Source organism: Scomber scombrus, chromosome 8 (assembly GCF_963691925.1).
Source record: "Scomber scombrus chromosome 8, fScoSco1.1, whole genome shotgun sequence".
Lineage (NCBI taxonomy): Eukaryota > Metazoa > Chordata > Actinopteri > Scombriformes > Scombridae > Scomber > Scomber scombrus.
The window spans coordinates 11,943,324-11,954,588 of NC_084977.1; the positions used below are offsets into that span (position 1 = coordinate 11,943,324).

Sequence of the window (11,265 nt, forward strand, 5' to 3'; positions counted from 1 at the left end):
ATGACTGTCTGAATAAATAGATTTGCTTGTGTTCTATTAATGAGGTTCATATGGGTTACCATGCATCATATTTCTGCCACTCTGAAGATGGTTTATTAGCAGCCACTGCATTTTGGATCTCATTTCAACAGCCAAATATATTCAGTGGGTGGTGATGTATTAAGTGTCTTTACACTGAATATTCCAATTCGTTTTTCTAGTTGCGATCACATTTATCCATCCAAACATTCACCACCCATTTTTTGTTGTGTGTCTTTGCTCAAGGCAGTACACATGTAACTGTGTGTATGCATATTTTGTCTGCCATTTCATTAACCCTTGCACTTTAACAATTTCTCCACTGTAACCTCTGCAGGACTGTACCAAGCAGGGTTGGGTCAATCATTGATTGATTGATTGACCTGTAACCTCTTTTAACTTGCTGCTCTAAGACGAAAGTCTCTGCACATGTGTGTATGTGTTTGGACACGTGCACATTATATTAACATGCATTTATGTTAATATAATCTAAATTATATCCAACTATGTTACGTTTACTGAAGCTCTTCTCTTCTTGTTTGGGACAGTCACTCTGCTTTTCAGTATGTGATGGATTCAGTCCAGGGTTGTGACCTTTGAGGTGGCTGACTGTAGCACTGGTGTCACGGTGCAGCCGTGTCCCAGCACCCCTAACCTAATGATTTCCAATGGACACCGAGCAAATCACTCAATCACTCACACTGCTGTCTAATTCTCTCTCTCTCTCTCTCTCTCTCTCTCTCTCTCTCTCTCTCTCTCTCTCTCTCTCTCTCTCTCTCTCTCTCTCTCTCTCTCTCTCTCTCTCTCTCTCTCTCTCTCTCCTGAGTCGACTTTTGAAGAAACACTACGATAGCGGAAATGTCATTGTTGTTTTGGGTTTGTTTGTTTCTCAAATCGTTGAGGGTAATAGGAGGGAATGGCTCCATTTTGGTGGTTGTTTTTCCCTCTCTCTCTCTCTCTCTCTCTCTCTCTCTCTCTCTCTCTCTCTCTCTCTCTCTCTCTCTCTCTCTCTCTCTCTCTCTCTCTCTCTCTCTCTCTCTCTCTCTCTCTCTCTCTCTCTCTCTCTCTCTCCCTGGGCTTGTTGTTGTTGATTTACTTGACAAATGCTGCCCCTATCTCTGAATAAGAAACAAGTATTTTGCATTACAATCACAAACACGATTTATTTGTTAATGTGTAATGCATAGGGCATTGAGAATAAATTAATAACAACCACAACACTGGCAAACAAAAGAGAAACATGAACTCCATTTAAATGTGATTCTCTGCTCTTTAATGTATGGCTTAATAAGAATTTGCAGGCCACAGGCGAAAAAGCTTTAACAACTCCATAATTGGAATCCAAACACGTACAAATTGCCAGTGCAGCATTGCATACCAAGCGCAAAAGTGTGAGGAGGGGGGGTGGGGGTGTATGATGAAATTGTTTGAAACACAACAAAAAGCCACTGTAATCGGAGCCTGCTGACACAGCAATGGGGGAAGCCTTCCCATTGTGAGAAGATGATCCTCTGCATCATCTGATAGAAACCTAAAACAGTCTTATCTCACACATTGATTTCAGCTCCAAAGAGAAGAAATTACCCCTCTCCTCTTTGCCTCCCTTGCCTTCCCTTCCCTCTTTCTTCTCTTTCTCTTCTTCTTTTCTCTTCACCAGCTCTCTCTGTTATTCTCTGCTCTCCATTCCACTCATCTCATATTTCTTAATGATATATTTTTAAGTGTGCACAGTGTGTGTACTGGGAAATAGGGCTGAGTCTCTTCATCTCCACTGTGTTGAATTGGCATATACTGTAATTAAAAAGTCTTACATGGAGGAGAGAGAGAGAGAGAGAGAGAGAGAGAGTGAGAGAGAGAGAGAAATAGACGGAGGGAGAAGGGTGACCGAGTGAGTAGTGGAAGATACTGCATAGCTCTGGCGACAGCAGCCATTTACATCCACAGTGACCCAGGCTTTCCTTTACCAAAGTTGTCTGATTGTCAAGTCTGTGTCTCGTGTGTGTGTGTGTGTGTGTGTGTGTGTGTGTGTGTGTGTGTGTGTGTGTGTGTGTGTGTGTGTGTGTGTGTGTGTGTGTGTGTGTGTGTGTGTGTGTGTGTGTGTGTGTGTGTGTGTGTATGTCTGGTGCAGCACACTAGGATATTCTGCTAATTGTACTGTGAGGTTTATAGGTCCTGTAAATACACACACATCTGTTTCTGTCTTAGTATGCCTAAGCACTTGTTTCAGGCACACTTATTCAACTAACACTAATTGTGTCCCAATTCCTACTCCACACTAACTATACGAAACACAAATTATCATATTGACATGTAAAATGGGCAAAGTTCCCCTTTAAGAAAAATTAAGGGCTGAATGAGGGAACAGGAATGTACACAGTATTGGCCCTTATTCAATCCAAAAAATAATTCAGTGAATAAAAGAACTGCTGAATCTGGATGGAAGTTATCCATGTAGTGCTGGGATGCAGTGCTCTGTCACCATGTGAATAAAATCACCCTTGACTTGGTAGGCTTGCCATCAACATCAATCAAACTCAAAATGCCTGACTTGAATAAATTAAAGCCTGAACCAACTATCCTTAATCAATTACTTCACAGGACTATTAGGATTATAAGCATAAAACCAATACTCTTGGAAAATATAAATTGCAATATCAGTCAACACAATAAGCTTTAAAATAATTAAGTTTCACAGTGAGTACTAAAATCTACCCACATAATAACAGTATTCAGCTGTAATCTTTTTCTTTGTGAATCAGATTCACCACATTAGTGCAGTGACATCTGTGACAACACCTTTAACGTTACATGTTGTTTTATCAAAGAGGTTTAGTGGCTTACCGGCTAATGTTTTTGTTCAATTTAGGCGACATCACAAAACTGATCCACATTTAGCTTAAGTCAGACACACCAACTTGTGGTTGTACTAGCTTTCAGATGAAGGAATTTGATGAATAGTTCCATTTTTGTATAGTAAAGTATAGTATATATAGTAAAGTATAGTAAAGTAGTGACATCTGACTGGCACACACACTTTACCCTCACACATAATCTGATTAATTGTTTTTAATCATCTGCACCTGCAGTGGTGACATCGCCATCTAGTACCATACATGCACTGGCATAAACAGCAGGGGATACAATGTGCATTGACACCTAAACAACAACAACTGGATCAAGCTACCTGGTAAACAATCCACCTATAATACTCATTAAAATACAGTATATATTTTCAAAATGATTAGTTAAAATTGTTACAATTATTCATGATACATACCATCTATGAAACAGATATTATTAGATTTTTTTTAATTCTATAAATGTGCCAGTGTTAGCCAGCCAGCAACTTTACAAAAGCAGTCCTTTGGTAAGATGTTCTGAACACAGTAGCCCATTTCATTTAGTAACTCTATGAATATGTTTTTGTTCTTTATGTTCTCAAACAGCCAATTAAGTCTGTAAGTCAACACAATTATCAAGATCTGTGACCTCCATGGGTCTCAAACTTTACAGTAAACAGTGTTCCCTTTTTTTTTTATTACTAGTATCATTAATTTAATTTCAGGTGTCCAGCATGGTGAACATTTTCTTTGAGAACATTTCGCAAGAAATTAACTACCTCATCAGTTAATGATACTTATATAGTGTAGCAGGACCATGAAGTGAATAATTTGTGTCTGCCACTATGGCAACTGACTGTTACAGGGTGTGACGTCAACTGCAGGAACTCAATACTAACATCCTGCCACTACACTGGACATAAATTTTGTACTGCAGACTCGTCAAATATAAATGCAATTCTTTGGAGACTGGATGGGCTTAAACACAACCTCTCTTTTCAGTCCCCCTTTCATGCCCTCTTTGCTCCCTTTTCTCCATCTCCTTGCCCCAGAGGAGCCAAGCTGCCCCAGTGTAATGAAAAAGTGTGAACTTGCTCTCGATGTGGCATTTCCTTGGCCAGAAAGTGTGAAGGTAGCAGAAACCGAGCCAGTCCTGGCACCAGCCTCGCTTGCTCCCTCACACATCATTTGCACTCTTTGGAAAATGCTATCACCGTGGGTAGATTACTTGCTTACTTCATTTACTGCCATGTGTGGCTCCAGAGGAACTGATAGTCTTTCAGAGGGGTCGGAAGCTGAAACACACATCATCAGCACTGATACAATGTAATTATGACCTGAATCATTGCCAGCCAGGGAGGCAGGAGGCTCAGTGGCACAGATTGACCGTGAGGGGGGTAATCAGTCTGGTCTCGGAGAAGCTTTTAACTCATATAATCACTCCCTCACCTTTGAAAAAAAGATCCTCTATCTGTTCACACACTCAAACAATCATGCCGATGCTCAGGGAGAAGGAGGACAGATTGAGGGAGGACAGACAGAGAGGTATAATAAAGAAAAGCTGGAGCATGGAGTTGGCAGGGACTTTCCAAAATGCTTTCACTCATTGTTCTGACAACAATATTTTCTCTGCCCAGGCCTAATGGGCTTGTAATGAGTGCCGTAATATAAGCAGTAGCCTAGCGTAACCTGTAAACCTTAATTAAGTCAGACAGCCACCTTAAAGAGAGCCAACAACTGTGCTCAGTCACCATTTCTTGATCCTGAAGCCTACTACACCCTTCCATCACACCATCATAAATCACTCCATTCCTTCATCTCTCCTGCATCAAGCTCCAAATCCTCCTCCATTTCTCCTTTCACTACACCTCCCATCATCCCCTCACCTTGAGCAATTGCTGGGGGAGGATGAATGTTGTAGAGCACAGAGGAGCATCGGTGTCCATCATGAGGGCAAGAAATAGTCCCCAGACCCTCCCTGGTATCCTCTCTGACCCCTGAGTAGGGGACCTTAGCCATTGATTTGTTGCTACTCACTCACATAGACTACACTAGCCTCCAAGCAGCAGTCAAACAGATCCATAGGCAGCACATCCCAAAGGACCGCCTGTTTGCCTGTGTGAATGTATGTGTGTATTTATAGTGTATATGTGATATGGTGTGGTGTGCGATGCCTAATGAGTGTGACAAATGCAATAAATTCTTTCTGAATTGCTCTGCGAATGTTTCAGGATCGATACTGGGGCAAAGAAGCCATCATAACAAAGCCAGGAGACAGACTTTGACACCATCACACTCACAATCTATTGTGTGCCTCAGAGGTTGAATAGTTCTCTCAGGGCACAGGTGGTGCTACATATGGTCAAACTGTAGAGTATTTATCTCAATAGTTGACATGCACATATTACTACGTATGGCAGATTTCAAAAGTAACACAGTCCACCTGGTTCCTAATAAAGTTCCTAAGGTAACACTGTTGGGCAGTATGTGCAGCTTTGGGAGGTGATGTAACAGATTGCAACAGGCCACTTATCCCCAGGTTGGCCCGAACTCTTTCAATATATGGCTGTGTAATACTTATAACATAGCACAGCTGTAACACAGCATCTACCACTGTACCGTGGCCTTTAAAGTAAGTCTTGGCTTTTGTAGACTATCTGGGTGTTCCATCCTTCTTCTGCTATTAAAGTTTATCTTAATTGTTTTGGCAAGTTTCTCAAAAGACTTTTAAAGATCTCAGCAGTGAAGATGCATTTCCCAAAACAGCTCATAGGTGGCAAAACACTGTAGTAAACCTGCAAAAAGCTGTAACTTTCCCAAAGTCTCATGTTTCAAGATTAAGTAACTCAGTCGAGGAATAAGTCATTGCCACCACAATGACATGTTCCTTTGATATTGTGTAAAACTAAGCTGGTCAAAATGTTTTGTTAGCATGACAGCGTTGTCCTACATATTTTCACTGACATCTGAATGCCTACTGTACCAGTTATTTTTCTTAAGCTAACAGATTGCTATTGTATTAAACAGATTGCTATTGTATATCAAAGAGAATACTCTTCAGACATTGATTTCAAGAGTACAAGGTTTCACATTCCTCTTTGTAAAGAGCACAGTGTGCATGTAATGTGAGGAAAAACAATTTTATATTTAATTTAATAGTCACACAACACAGTACAATACAGTAAACTGAAAATAAAACAAAACACAGGCCTGTACTGGGAATCAGGGACATCCTGTTGCTCCTGTCTGTTCGGCCACAGATTCTCATCTTCCTCACACTTCATGCTCTTCCTTGCAATGCAACAGGGGAAGAATTGTCTTATATGCCACAACTATCCTCTGCAGGCTTCTGATGTTATGTCATTCATAACAGCATCCATTGCACCAAGCAAATATTTGATTTTTGATTTGATTTTACGCCACCTGTAAGCTAACTGCAGCACATGCCGTTGGTTGGTCTAAGATATGAGAAACTCACCATTCATAAGTGAAGTCTGAGTTTCACTTGACAACAAATTCAGCAGTTTAGTAGACTTTACAACCACTCCATATCAATGCAATCTATCAAACATGGGCTCAGCTAAATTTGACAATTAGATGGACTATTATAGACTGAGAAGAAACATAATATATTTTGATCACAAAACATTTACAACCAATAATTGTACAATTGTATGCAATATTTTGTCATGTGAAATATAATATTTGAAAAATGGTAACAAAAAATGATAAATGCTATTTATGTTGTGGACAACTGCAAAAATGTTGCAAAGAATTTCACATATTGTTTTGACAACTTCAACTGCCATTTGAGAACTGAGCCAAAGCAACTGAGAAAAACTGTAAAGCCAGGGCCAGATCTATAAATACATCTAGTGGCCTGCATCCCTGATGAGCGAGCTAATTGACACTGTTAATGGATGGAGTTTCACAGAGCTGTAAATAATGTGTAGGTTCACACTTACTGCCTCCTGCCGCGTTACTTCTGGGAGGACAACCGGAGTTTACCTGCCAAGTACTGTCTTTCCAGCCTTCCGTCCCTCCCTCTCCCAGACAAGTCTTCTCCGGCCGGGGGATTTACACAAAAATCAATAAAAGAACCCCCCTCCCCAACCCCTCCAGTCAAAGTCAGAAAACTGCATCTCCTCCTCTTCATGTACTATAACAACCTCTCGGAAAAACAAACAAGGCCAGGCAAAAAGAAATAATAAAATTGCTTTCACTTGGCCGCTGTATAAGATACAACACAGTCCGCCATGTTTCCACTGATGCAAAGTCTTCATTTAATGAAACTGATTGGCACATTTGATGTGGTATCCCTTGCAAAGCTTGTCCTCTTTCAAAAGGTGAAAAGCATTTGAACCTTTGAGACAGATCAATTGATCATCGCAGAGCCACAATCACACATGACTGGCAGCTGCAAACTGACTGGCTACTGAGAAACGTATCAGGTTTTCTGTCACTTTGATTCTACAAATTGAAAGATATCTTTAAAGACAGCACTTCAAAGGCCCAGAGGTTGCTTGGATGGAGTGATTGAAAGAGGGATAAGGAAGAAAGACGTGTGAGGAAGAAAAACACCACACGCGCACAGACATTCCTCTTCCTTATCCAGGCCACCTTGAGAGGAAACACTAATTGCACATGTCTTCATAAACACACTTGTAATGAGTACTCTACTCCATATAGTTGTTCTTTCAGTTCATTGCATACACTGAATGGAGCATAGCGCCATGTATTTCAAACATACATTTTTAATTATGCCCAGCATGCCAAAAAAATACAACTTTGTGTCCTTGTCCCAGCTTTCTTTCTTTATTTATCTCATGTCACCACTGAGCTGGAGAAGAGTAATAATTAACACTAATGGTCTGACTAACAAGCAGGCAACAGGGTGTTAATTGCATTGACGTACTGGTAACCACAATCAGCCTAGAGAAGCCCAGAAATACTGTTGTTCTAATGACCCACCAAGAAATGATTCACAGATAAACAGACAGACAGACAGACAGATAGACAGATAGACAGATAGACAGATAGACAGATAGATAAATAGATAGATAAATAGATAGATAGATAGATAGATAGATAGATAGATAGATAGATAGATAGATAGATAGATAGATAGATAGATAGATAGATAGATAGATAGATAGATAGATAGATAGATAGATAATTCAGAATTGAATCCTAACAGCCAACGAAACAGATATGACATCCCATCAGCCATTAATTAATTTGAGTAGTCTTTTTTAATTAAGCCAGATCTACCATTGAACAGTGAACCACAGAACGGCTGCCATGTTGGAACTGTGGAAAAGTCCACATACCCTACATATTCAAACAAATTAACATTTGATCATCAAAAAAGAAACAAATTCCATCTTTCATCAGTTTCTTCTGCACCATTTTGCTTTCAATTTGCTTGTATCACACTGAAAATGTGAATGCGATACATCTCCAGTACAAAGCCACTGACCACTTTGTGTCTCTGGCAATAAAGCACAGAGACTGTTAGCTACAGTGTCACTCCTTCACTGGAAAAGATAGATGGAAGGAGTGAGGGGAGAGACGGCCGCGTGACGGAAGGGGTGGGTGTGAGGGGAGGGGAGAGAAGGGGAGGGGGCACCAGCGCTGGAAAATGAAGGGGACATGGACCTACAGTCGCCCACATATGCACCCTCTGTCTCTCCCTCATTCTCTCCCTCCTTTTGAGCACAGTATGGGAGCAGTCTTTTGGGGGAGGCTGGCAGGCAATCAGTGATGTCATGCCAGCAGTGCAGCGATGGCAGCTTAACCTATTTTCGGAAATACCACAGAATTTCTATTTATAACCGTGCTGAGCAGCATGTATCTTCACACATCCCTCACGGACCTGAGCATTCGTAGACATTTTCCAATCTAAAATGTGTCTTCATCCCAAGTTGGGGATTGCTTAATATCTGTAGAAAAAAGGGTCTTGACAGTGACAGTGTTGTTTACCGTTGTCATAATTTCCATTTGGGGAGGTTATACAGAGTATGTTGTACATTTTTGAATGTTTTATTCTGTTGAAATAAGAGCACTTTTATTGTTGCTTACATTGGAAATTGAGGAATAATAATAATATGATCCTTTCAGACCAGTATTAGCAATAGCAGCAAAAGTGATCACATTATACATCTACCAAATGTGGCCTCTGCTCCTCCTCCTCCTCCTCCTCCTCCTCCAGCCTCCAGCATCCATCCATCCCGCCCTCCAGTGCCCAAACGGCTCTCAACCTGTCAGAAGGATCCTGCATGTCCCAAGCTGAGCCATCACTCTACTCTCCCACCGCCTTGGGATAAAAGCGACCATTTGTTTCTGCATCTCTGACAAACACTTTATCTTTTCCTCTCTACTTATCCATCTGTCCATACATCCATTGTGCTGTGCCCATGTGTCTGTCTGTCATTTGCCTTGTGGGTCTAGCTGCATACATGTGCCATTCTCCCTGTCCAATTCGTCCCCGTCACATTGGGCTGTTTGACAGAGACGGATCGAGTGACAGTGCTAAGTCATATCCCCGTTGCTTTGTGTTTGCGTGCACTCTTGGGCAGATACATGAATGACATTTATACATTGTTCATTCACACCAGCATCAAGGGCTCAACCATTTTGGCAATCAGAGAGATGTGACAGCTTGACTAATCTGTGATTGTTTTTTGGCCAAAACATGGGGGTTAGCGAGCCCTCCAAGGGCACAGTACTATAAGGCAAGACAAATAACTTATTATTTTCCAGGCTTGTACAAGGCTTTATCGCATGAGTTCTCCTGAACCATTCCAAAATGGAGAGGGATTATCACAAAACATTGCATTAAAATCTCCTCTCTGCCCTCTCCCTTGTTATTTCATTTTCCTTCTAAAATGAATCTGTGCCCAGCCAGGCTCAAACACAACTTTAAAGAGCTCATGCTATTCTAACACAAACCACCAACCCCTCCTCCTTTGCTCCCTCCTTTTATTCCCCCTCTGTGCCTTTATAACCCCCCCCCCTTAAAAGAGCACACTCTGCTCTGTAGGCAATGGCACTTTGTTAAGCTACCCATACAAAATAGATAGGCTTCCCGTCTATTTAGAAAAAGAAAATAGCTGTGACCTTTGTGCATGAACAAGGAGGCGGTACACTTGTACCGACTTTACCTTTAGAAGAGAAATGTGAGCTGCAAACACACCAAAAATAAGACAACCCACATCCTATATTTACATTTTTGAAAATACTGTCAGCACAGTCATGAAATCCAGACGAAGGTATCCCAGCAATTCTCTAATGAACTCAAATGTATTTCCTTTCTTATTGTGTCAATTATAACAATAATGTTATATAATATCTGTAGCCTGTATTAATGTTAGCTGCCATGAATAACTACTCAAACATTATTGGTTATTTGGATGTTATTGTCACAGCAACAATCATATCATCAAAACATTTGTACTAACAACCAACAAGAGGCGAACACCAAGCTAACACAGCAATGTATTAACTTAAGGTAGCCAAGTGACTAAGTGAATTAAAAAATAAAAACCTGTTTCAAGTGTCTTATATGACAAACACCTACCGTCAAGCCTCCTACTGTGATAGTCACCAAAAACCCACAATGTAAAACAAATCACAACAGAGGATCATGTAATCTATCTAATGACATACAAATGTAGAGTAGGTTTTTATAAGCAAGTGTCTCAGTCATGAAGTTGGTCCAAGTTTCCCCTCAGACCTCACAGTGCATCTCCCCGTGTCTGTCCCAGCTACAGGCAACCATTAGCAAACATATTCTAGAAAGGTCACAGGATAACGCACTTCCAACATACTGAAAGCATTATATACTGCAAGCCATCATGAATGTTGCACCGGCGCAGGAAATCAATCCATCTGAAAGGCTCTCCCGGGCGGGGGATTAAGGGGAGAAGCGGAGAAAGAATAAAAGCCAGGTGAGTTTGGTGTGCGGACACTAACCTCCAGCAGAGTGCTGCCTTGTCTGCATCTGAGATTGGCAATCTCCTTGGAAAACCAAAGAAGAAAGAGAAGAGGAAAGGAGAGGGAGGCAGCGCTCCTCATCCTGAAGTCAAGACCCATAGCTCCTGTCAGTACCAGTTGAGCTGCTGCATCTTTTATGAGGAAAGCCCTGTTGCTTATTACAATATTTACAGGCGTTTAAAGATTGTGAAGAGGGTGTTGTTACTGCATTAGCTTGGCTTGGTGGCCTTCGCTCACTGGCCCAGACAGAAGATTTTATTTTTTATTTGTTAAATCAAATCCCTGCACAAAACTGCAAGGAGACTAAGAATAGCTTTTCTTGAGTCTCAGCAGTCACATACTCTGCACTGAAATAGAATTAATTTCTTCTGAAGAATTTGTTTGATTTCATTAGCAACCATACAATGGTCAC

General features: G+C 41.0%; 1 protein-coding gene across 34 annotated transcripts in view; it reads right to left on the minus strand.

Moving 5' to 3' along the window:
* celf5a (cugbp, Elav-like family member 5a) overlaps positions 1–11,265 on the minus strand; it is a 183,141-nt gene that overhangs the window by 167,033 nt on the left and 4,843 nt on the right. The window lies entirely within an intron of this gene.